We start from the raw sequence: 10,249 nt of genomic DNA, 5'->3' as shown, positions 1-10,249 counted from the left end.
CCACACAGCTTACAGGATCTTAATTCCTCAACCAGGGATTGAACCCGCGCCCTCGCAGTGAAAGCACAGAGTCCTAACCACTGTGGACCGCCAGGGAATTAGCGAGATTTTCATGCTTTTAAGGGGAAGAAATGGGAGACTTATATGTCAAAGGGAAAGTTGGCAGAAAATGAAAGTTTTAAAGACAGGACTCTACCCAGGGACAGTGACTGAATGTGATGGGAAAGAATACTGAGTGGAGACACTTCCAATCCATGATTTCTAACCTCAGATGGGCCCTTGATGTTGCCTGACAATCCCACTGTATGTCTACAATTCATTCGTTCACTCTCCCACTCACTGGCACGTGCTAGCTAGCTCTCAAAGGGCCGACCCCAGACCAGCAGCCTCAGCATCACCCAGAAACATGTTAGAAATGCAAATTCTCAGGCCCACCTCAGACCTCCAGAATCAGAAACTCTGGACGGGGCTTTAACAGACTCTCTCGGTGATTCGGATACACACTCAAAGTTAAGTGCCCCGAGATGACTAGTTTATTAACTACCACCCCCGCCCCCCACGCACACCTCTCTAAATTTCCAGCCCTTCCTCCATCCTCACTCTCAGCTGGCCTTGCTTCCTAATTCACTGAGAGAAAAGAGGCCATCCGAGAGAATGTCCACTAGCTCCCACCCCATCCATCCACCTCCCTACATCGGTGCCCAAATACTGTGCCTTCTCTCTTCTTACTCTGGATGCAGCCTTTGTGCCCTGGCCAAAGCCAAGCCCTCACTTCTGTACTAGATCCCATCCACTCTCACCTCATCAAGGATGTTGCTCCACTGATCTCTCTCCTGCATTGTCTATTCTGACTCTACTGGCTTTTTCTCGTCAACATACAAACATATAATCTCATCAACTTAAAAAATTTTCTTTGTAGCTGAGCAGGACCCTATGGGGCCCTCCCGGGACAGACTTCCCATGTCCTCTGCCTGCCTCTTGTTTGTAGAAAAACTTTAGCCTCCTAGGGCTTCCCTGAGTTCCAAAGAACAAATTTAATCAGAAAAGTGAGAAAATGCAGAAACAAAGGAAAACAGTCAAACAAGACAAAATAATAAGAGTTTAGCCATTAAACCAAGTCAAGTACCTTTAGTTCCTCCTCAAGGGCTATAGATAGTATTCTGGGCCATGTCCTTTGAGCTGTTTTGCAGATTACTGAAACCCCCAGGTGGAAGAAGTTAACTGCATGCTGACCACAAACACTTAGACCCCAGACAGTTGGAACGAGAAGATTGATGATAGTAACTCCTGATTACCTCACCACCAACCAATCAGAAGAATGTTTACCAGCTGATCACACACCCCCACAACCCTCTCCCTCACCCCATCTTTAAATCCTTTTCCTGAAAGTCATCAGGGAGTTCGAGTTTTTTTGAGCATTAGCTGCCTGTGCCCCTTGTCTGGTGTCTTCAGTAAACACTGCACTTTCCTTCACTACAGCCCAGTGTCAGTAGATTGGCTTTACTGTGCACAGGAGAGCAGACCCCAGGTTGTTCAGGTAACATCTTACCCTCACTTCTCCTTTTAGCTCCCACCCAATCTCTCTCCTTCCTTTACCACAATATTCCTCCACAGAGTTGTCTAGGGGACTTCCCTGGTGGTCCAGTGATTAAGACTCCGCCGTCCCAATGCAGGGGGCCCAGGTTCGATCCCTGGTCAGGGAACTAGATCCTGCATGCTGCAACGAAGATGCCACACGTGGCAACGAAGATCCCATGTGCAGCAACTAAGACCCGGGGCAGCCAAATAAATAAATAAATATTTTTTAAAAAGAGTTGTCTATACCTTGTCCCTCCCTCTCCTCCCATTCTTTCTTGAACCACCCACAATCCAACTTTCACTCCACCACTACCAAAACCATTCTTGTCAAGGTCACCAACGACCTCATCTTACTTAACCCACATGCAGCATTTGACACAATTGATCTTTCCTCCTTGATACGTTTTCTTCTCTTGGCTTTCAGCATACCATCACCTCCTGCGGTTTTTTCCCCTACTTCACTGGCCATTCCTTTCATGTCCTTTGATGGTTCCTACTCTCTTCTAAAACCATTTAATGTTAGAGAGCTCCAGGATTCAGTCCTTGCACATCTTTTCTTCTCTATTTATATTTGCTCCCTTGGTGATCTCTTCTAATCTCATGACTTTAAATAACATCCATATGCTGAAGACTCTCAATTTTATATCTCCAACACAGACTTTGCCAAACGTGTATATCCAAACTCTTTCTTGGCATCTTGACATGCCTAATAGACATCTCAAACTTAATATGTGTTAAATCAAGTTCCTGCCCTCCCCGCCACTCCCAAATCTCCTCCTTCCACAGCCTACACATCTCAAACTTAATATGTGTTAAATCAAGTTCCTGCCCTCCCCGCCACTCCCAAATCTCCTCCTTCCACAGCCTATACATCCTCAGTTAATGTTCAGACCAAAAAATCCTTTTTTCTCACACCACCTAATCCATCAGGAAAGCCTGTTGGCTCTACATTCAAAATACATCCAGAATCCAACCATTTCTCACTTCCTCTCCTGCTACCACATTAACATGAGCCACCATCACCTCTTACCAGATGATTGCAGTCTCCTCCTTCTACTCTGTCTCTCTTCAGGTCTGTCCTCCATACAGTAGCTAAAGGGATTCTGTTAAAGCAAAAATGACATCCATGTCCCTCTTCTGCTCAAAATCCTCCAATGGCTCCTATCTCAGAGTAAAAGTTAAAGTCATTGAAATGGCCTAGGGCCCTGCAAGGTGAGGTCTCTCCCTTATCTCTTTGACTTCATCCTCCACTCTCTGCACTCCAGCCACACTGACCTTCTTGCTCTTCCTCGAAGGTAGCAAGCGCATGCCTATCTCAGCACATTTGCATTTACTGTTCCCTCTACTTAGAACATTCTTTGCCCAGATTTCTAGATGGCTCACTCCTTCACCTCTTTCAGGTCATTCAAATGTCACCTTCTCATTGAGACCTCTGATGACACATTACACACTCTGTATCATCCCCCCTGCTTTATTTGCCTCCATAGCTCTTACGGCCATCCAATACTATATATTTTACTTATTTCCTTATTTGGTTACTGTCTTCTACTTCTACTAGAATGTAAGCCCCTTAACTTACTTTGCCTGTTTTATTCACTGTTACATCCTCAGTTCCTAGAAGACTACCTGGCGTGTCCAGTAGCTGTCCGTAAAATGCGATGGAATGGGGGTCCGAAGGTAAGCAGATGGGATAGAAGGTCCCTGGAGAAAGAGAACTAGGCATGGCTTTCTTGACGGAAGAGAAGTCATTTTTGGCCTAAGCTATTTTGTGATCTAAGCCTGGCCACAATGCCAGCCCTTGAACAAGTCTCAGTAATTAATGAGATTAAGAGAAGGGAGGGAAGGCAGGAAAAAGGAAAAGCAGTCAAGAAACAATAGTTCAAACAACGAAAAATCAAAAAGAGAAATTAAGGAAACACTCCCATTTACCATTGCAACAAAAAGAATAAAATACCTAGGAATAAACCTACCTAAGGAGGCAAAAGACCTGTATGCAGAAAACTATAAGACACTGATGAAAGAAATCAAAGATGACACAAACAGATGGAGAGATATACCATGTTCTTGGATGGGAAGAATCAACATTGTGAAAATGACTATACTACCCAAAGCAATCTACAGATTCAATGCAATGCCTATCAAATTACCAATGGCATTTTTCACAGAACTAGAACAAGAAATTTTACAATTTGTATGGAAACACAAAAGACTCCGAATAGCCAAAGCAACCTTGAGAGAGAAAAATGGAGCTGGAGGAATCAGGCTCCCTGACTTCAGACTATACTACAAAGCTACAGTAATCAAGACAGTATGGTAACTGGCACAAAAACAGAAATATGGATCAATGGAACAGGACAGAAAGCCCAGAGATAAACCCATACACATATGGTCACCTTATCTTTGACAAAGGAGGCAAGAATATACAATGGAGAAAAGACAGCCTCTTCAATAAGTGGTGCTGGGAAAACTGGACAGCTACATGTAAAAGAATGAAATTAGAACACTCCCTAACACCATACACAAAAATAAACTTAAAATGGATTAAAGACCTAAATGTAAGGCCAGACACTATAAAACTCTTAGAGGAAAACATAGGCAGAACACTCTATGACATAAATCACAGCAACATCCTTTTTGACCCACCTCCAAGAGAAATGGAAATAAAAACTAAAATAAACAAATGGGACCTAATGAAACTTCAAAGCTTTTGCACAGCAAAGGAAACCATAAACAAGACGAAAAGACAACCCTCAGAATGGGAGAAAACATTTGCAAACAAAGCAACTGACAAAGGATTAATCTCCAAAATATATGAGCAGCTCATGCAGCTCAATATCAAAAAAACCAAACAACCCAATCCAAAAATGGGTGGAAGACCCAAAAGACATTTCTCCAAAGAAGACATACAGATTGCCAACAACACATGAAAAGATGCTCAACATCACTAACCATTAGAGAAATGCAAATCAAAACCACAATGAGGTATCACCTCACACCGGTCAGAATGGCCATCACAAAAAAATCTAGAAACAATAAATGCTGGAGAGGGTGTGGAGAAAAGGGAACCCTCCTGCACTGTTGGTGGGAATGTGAATTGGTACAGCCACTATGGAGACCAGTATGGAGGTTCCTTAAAAAACTAAAAGTAGAACTACCATATGACCCAGCAATCCCACTACTGGGCATATACCCTGAGAAAACCATAATTCAAAAAGAGTCATGTACCAAAATGTTCATAGCAGCCCTATTTACAATAGCCAGGATATGGAAGCAACCTAAATGTCCATCAACAGATAAATGGATAAAGAAGATGTGGCACATATATACAATGGAATATTGCTCAGCCATAAAAAGGAACGAAACTGAGTTATTTGTAGTGAGGTGGATGGACCTAGAGTCTGTCATACAGAGTGAAGTAAGTCAGAAAGAGAAAAACAAATACCATATGTTAACGCATATATATGGAATCTAAAAAAAATGGTACTGATGAACCTAGTGGCAGGGCAGGAATAAAGATGCAGACATAGAGAATGACTTGAGGACATGGGGGAAAAAAAAAGAAACAATAGTCCAGTAAGCAATAGTGAACAATAGTTTAATAAAACAGAGTCCTAGTTCCTCCTCAAGGGATATACATAACAATCTGATGCAAATCTTTGAGTTGGGCTGGAACTAAGGCCCCCAACCAGGTGGAGGATGGTAACTATCTGCTGAGACCCTAGACTGGTATGAATCTAAGGAATGATGTTGACTTTTTCTGACACTCTAATTTCAATCAACTAAAGCTCTCTGTTAAACTTTGACCCAATTCTTTTTTAAATTTTATTTATTTATTTTTGGCTGCATTGGGTCTTTGTTGCTGCTTGCGGGCTTTCTCTAGTTGCAGCGAGCGGGGGCTACTCTTCGTTGCGGTGCGCGGGCTTCTCATTGTGGTGGCTTCTCTTGTTGCAGAGCATGGGCTCTAGGCACACGGGCTTCAGTAGTTGCAGCACACGGGCTCAGCAGTTGTGGCTCACAGGCTCTAGAGCACAGGCTCAGTAGTTGTGGCACGGGCTTAGTTGCTCCGCAGCATGTGGGATCTTCCCGGACCAGGGCTCGAACCCGTGTCCCCTGCATTGGCAGGCGGATTCTTAACCACTGCGCCACCAGGGAAGCCCAACTTTGACCCAATTCTATGCTGAATTCCGCTCAAGCCCCGTCACGAATATGCAAGCACTCTTAGCTTAAAACTTCCCCAGTTTTGCTGTTCAGGGAGACACTGCTTTGGGGAAGATCCCTTGTATTCTCCGTACTTGCTGCAAGTAAAACATTCTTCCTTCTCCTGATCTTTGGCCTGGTTGTGTCTTTTGGCTCAACACCCACCAAGAGGCGAACCCAGTTTTTGGGTAACATTAAGGAAACAAAAGAGTTGAGATCCAGAAGGGATTTGTCTTGGACAAGAAAGAGGGACACCTCTTTCACTGCTTCTGGAGCAGAGGTAAGAATGGATTCGGCTATGTTTGTACACAGAACTTTAAGTGCTTCCCTCCTGATTGCCTCTAGTTTCTCTAGGAAATAGAAGACTTGAGGGACTTGAGGAGGGTGGTGATGGACAGAAATACCAGCCAAAGAGAAGAGAAGGAGCTAAGGACACCTGGAAGGACTGATGGTCCAGGTGAAATTGAAAACCTGGACTTGCCTTGGCACCAGTCTACCTGGCTGTGCGGTTTTCTTCACCACCGTGGAGGATGGGGGAAAGGTTATACACGAAGAATGGGAACCGCAAAAATTCAAGTTTCCTTTCAGCTTTTTCTTGAAAGACAAAAGAGAATCTCTTCCACTGACTCAGTGCCACCGTTTACCCACTCAGGGAGGCACCATCAGTCACCGGTCTCGTGCGAGTAAAATGAGCAGAGAGTAGAGAAAAAGCAGCGAAAAAGAGAAGAGGCGGAAGAACTGGCCCTCTCCCAGCCCGGTGGGAAGGAGCGGGAACATTTAGCCTTCCCTAAAAACTGAAAGCTGATCCATACGCCCTGGGGTTCAACTCCTGAGCCTTCTCCGCATGACCCTTCCTCTTTCCCAATACCTTCCAGCTGTCCCGTCGTGTCATATTCAGGTGCTCCACCCCCTGCAAACTCGCGTGCCTTTCCTCCACGTGGTTCTCTGCATACATCGGGCGCCTGAGAGATCCTGGCCGGGCGGGGCTCTAATGACGCCACAATAGGAACAGGCCAATCGCAGTGACGCGTCTCGGTGACGCGAGACGCGGGCTGTCGCTTTGCCTGCCCCGGCGCAATGAGGCAGCTGCCCGCTGGGTGGCGCCAATTTCCCAGGGAGGTCCTCTCTGGGCCCCCTGCGGAGGTGCGGGAGAGGCGGGCAGGAGCCGAGGCCAGGGAGCCCTCTGCGTCAGCTGCTGCTCATTGCGCTGCTCCAGTACCAGCTGGGACTCACCCGCAGCTCCATGCTTGTGCCCGGCTTGACTCGTCCGTCTTCGGAGAAGAGGCAGGTACGTGCCACCTGTCTGAGGCTGAGGAGGGGGGATGCAGAGGGCAGTGCCTTTTGAGGCTCAGAAAGTGAGGTGTCAACGACAGCCTGGGCAGAATGGGCACTAGAAATGTAGGGCGAGCGCCAGCTGCGCTGAGGATCTCCAGCTGTGGGTACCAGTTGTATGGGGGGGCGGGGGCCTGCCAGCTGACAGCCTAGGGTGCCGGGAAGAGCCATCTGTGTACTGATCAGTGTGTTCTAAGGAAACGGTGCTTGGGCAGGACCAGGTCTCTGAGGCCTGTGTGGGATGTGGCTGAGAGTGACGCCTGGACCCTGACAACGCCCTCCCCACGTGTGCGTGGCAGCTCATTTACTCCCTCCTCTCAAAGCTCCTGGGGGCTGTCTCTGGTCGGTTTGCCAAAGAGGGTGGGGTGGGGGGAGGGTAGCAGTCAAGTGGAAGAGGAGATTTTCCACCAATCCCAAACCAGAAAGAGGCATCTTTGAAATTCTCACCAATCCCAAACCAGCAGCAGGCACGCGGTGCTCCAAGGCAAGTAACTTATACTTAACAGTCTAAGGAAGCTCTGGCCAACCCATTCTAGCTAAGGTGTGAGCATCTACCTGCTCATCTGGCTGCTCTTAGAATGGGCCTGAGCTGGATCCTGCTGATGCTCACCTCCTCAGGCACAGGCATGAGAAGGTCCCCAAGTCGGGGACGCATAAAGTGGAGGAAAGGAGAGCTGGTTGGGCTGGGGTTGGAGCAGCCACCACTCCTGTGATGCTGTAAATGATGCCAAACTGGAGTCGGAACGAGGACTGGAATGAGGGCCGGGTACGAGGGCGTCCTCTGAAGTGCATCATCGTGACCTGAGCTGAGTCAGTAGCCTCTGCTGAGACAGGGTGGAGGCACCATCCCGGGTACTCCCAGTCCTCAGGGAGAGCCATCGAGAAACAGGAGAAACAGACTGGGAGCAGACAAGAGCACCAAGGCCCAAGAGGTTAAGAATCCAGCAGCTTCCTTCTGTGCCCTGCCCAGTCAGCCCCGCTCCGTAGGCTCGGGATCCTGAGCACTCCTACAGGTAGAGCGGACACACCAGAGCAGCCAGCCTTGCTCCTGGTAGCCTGGGGGAATCTGCACTTGCTGTATTTTTCTCGGTGGAGGAGGAAGGAGCCCAAGTGGGCCTGGCCCTTCTCTGATGGGTGGACTGGACATCTGGGAATAGGGCAAGCCTCCTTTGCCTTGCCAGTTATGGGACATGGACCAGCTCAGAAAACCATGGCGCTGTTCTCTGGCATTAGAACAGAGTACTCCCGCAGGGGGGGCCTGGAGGCCCTTTTCTCCCTAGCAAGCTTCACCTGGGAGGTACTACTACAGATACTACCACTAATTATAATAATGAGTGGAAGTATTCAATATAGTAATAATGATCATTTATTGAACTCTTACTATGTGCCAGGAAATTTACAAATATTATTTAACCCTCACACCTGTGAGGTATAGCATTATTATTGCTCTTGCTTTACAGACTAAATAAGGTCCAGACAGCCTAAGTGACTTGCCCACTGTCTCAGAGCCAATAAAAGGGAAAGCCCCGGAATACAAGCCCAGGCCTGGAAGTCCACTATAAAAGAGTTTGGACTGGGAACCTGAGAGGGGTCCCTCCTGCCTCTGCCTACCTGTGTGCCCTTGAGCGAGCTGCTGTCTGCCTCTAGGTCTCCTCCATTTCAAAACTAAAGGAGGTGGACTGAGGCTTCCTGCTCTTCTCCAGTTCAGGGACGGACACCTCTTTCTCCATATTTTTGCCTAATCCCACCTGCCTCCCTCTACCCTCCTTCCAGTTGTTTCCTCTTGAATCCTCCTTCTGTTCCATTTCAAAACGCCTCCTTTCAAACAGTCTCGTAGGATCTCCTTGCCTGGCACTGGCCCACCTCGAGGGGAGGGCCTGCCACTGCCCCTTTAATTCTCCCCGGGGCTTGGAATGCCAGCGAGTGGAGCTAGCCATCTCCGTGAGGTCAGATAAGATACTATATATATCGGAGTCGGTAACCTGAGCTCCGGATTACCCGGCCCGAGTCGGAGCCCTGCCTCTGGGCTGGCCACTGCACTCCCTGCCCTGCTGGGGAAGGAGAAGCCCCCAGATCCTGTCCAGTGTCCCCAGACACAGGTCAGTAACTGCCCCTTTGATGTCCGAACTTCACAGGGCCGTTGTCCAGAGGGCCCTGGACTGTCTGTTTGAAGGAGCCCTGTCTGTCTGGGGGAGCATGTGAGAGGCCACCCCCCCGGGCCTGGTAGGTGCTATGGACAAGACCAAGGGCTCAGAGGCCAGGAGGAGGAACAACGAAGCCCTAGAGGAGAGGGAGGGAGCCTGGGGCTCTCCCCTGGGGTGGGTACCAGGAGAGTGCCTGGAAGGGAGGTGGTTGGAAAAGAGAATTTAAGGGTTCCAATACTGCCCAGGGGCCCATATCTTTGCCTTTTCTTGGAAGTGTAGAGATGCCCACCCCCTCCCAACCCCAAATTAAGGAGCGCCCTATAGAGACACTGCCCTAAGCCCACCCACGTCTTCTCCTCCAGGCAGGATTCTGGCTCTAATCCCCAGTGTCTTTATCTTACCTCTTCACCGCCTCCCAGCCCTTGGGTAACTACTGGGACCTAGAGAGACTGAGAGGGACCCACTGCCCCTTGGATGACCCCCTGCCAAGGCATATTAGGCACTAAAGTGGTGGGTCAGTGGGGTGGGTGCCAGCCCCTGAGAGGCAGAGGTGCTAGTGGCAGGCTGGAAGGGAGTGGGCCTGAGAGGAGTAAACAACTCCTGGACTATGAGTGCACAGATATCCCTCACCCTGACCTTCCACTCCACCTGTATCCTCTACTTTGGCCGGGACATTCCTCAACCTAGGAATTGACACTTGTGTGTAGGCAGTGCCCCAGCAGCTGGGCGTGCGGCTTGGAAAGTGTAGATGACAGGGCCCCTCTCTCAGCCCACTTTACCCTTCAAGGTCAGCTGTCTCACTGCCTCATTCCGATGTTGTTAGCAAGCGGCTTTGGGAAGCTCTGAGGTCACCACTGTGGAGGTTCCCAAGCACCTAGTGGAACTGGCTGGGATTCCCCACTCACCTGTCCCGGACACCTGAGTAGGAGGGAAGGGACTAAATCCGGCTGAGGCGCACCTCTGAAGCCCAGCTAGGGGCTCTCTATCCAGGCAGTGGC

This window comes from Mesoplodon mirus, assembly GCF_964341445.2.
Source record: "Mesoplodon mirus genome assembly, chromosome: 7".
Lineage (NCBI taxonomy): Eukaryota > Metazoa > Chordata > Mammalia > Artiodactyla > Ziphiidae > Mesoplodon > Mesoplodon mirus.
This window is presented reverse-complemented; position numbering follows the sequence as displayed.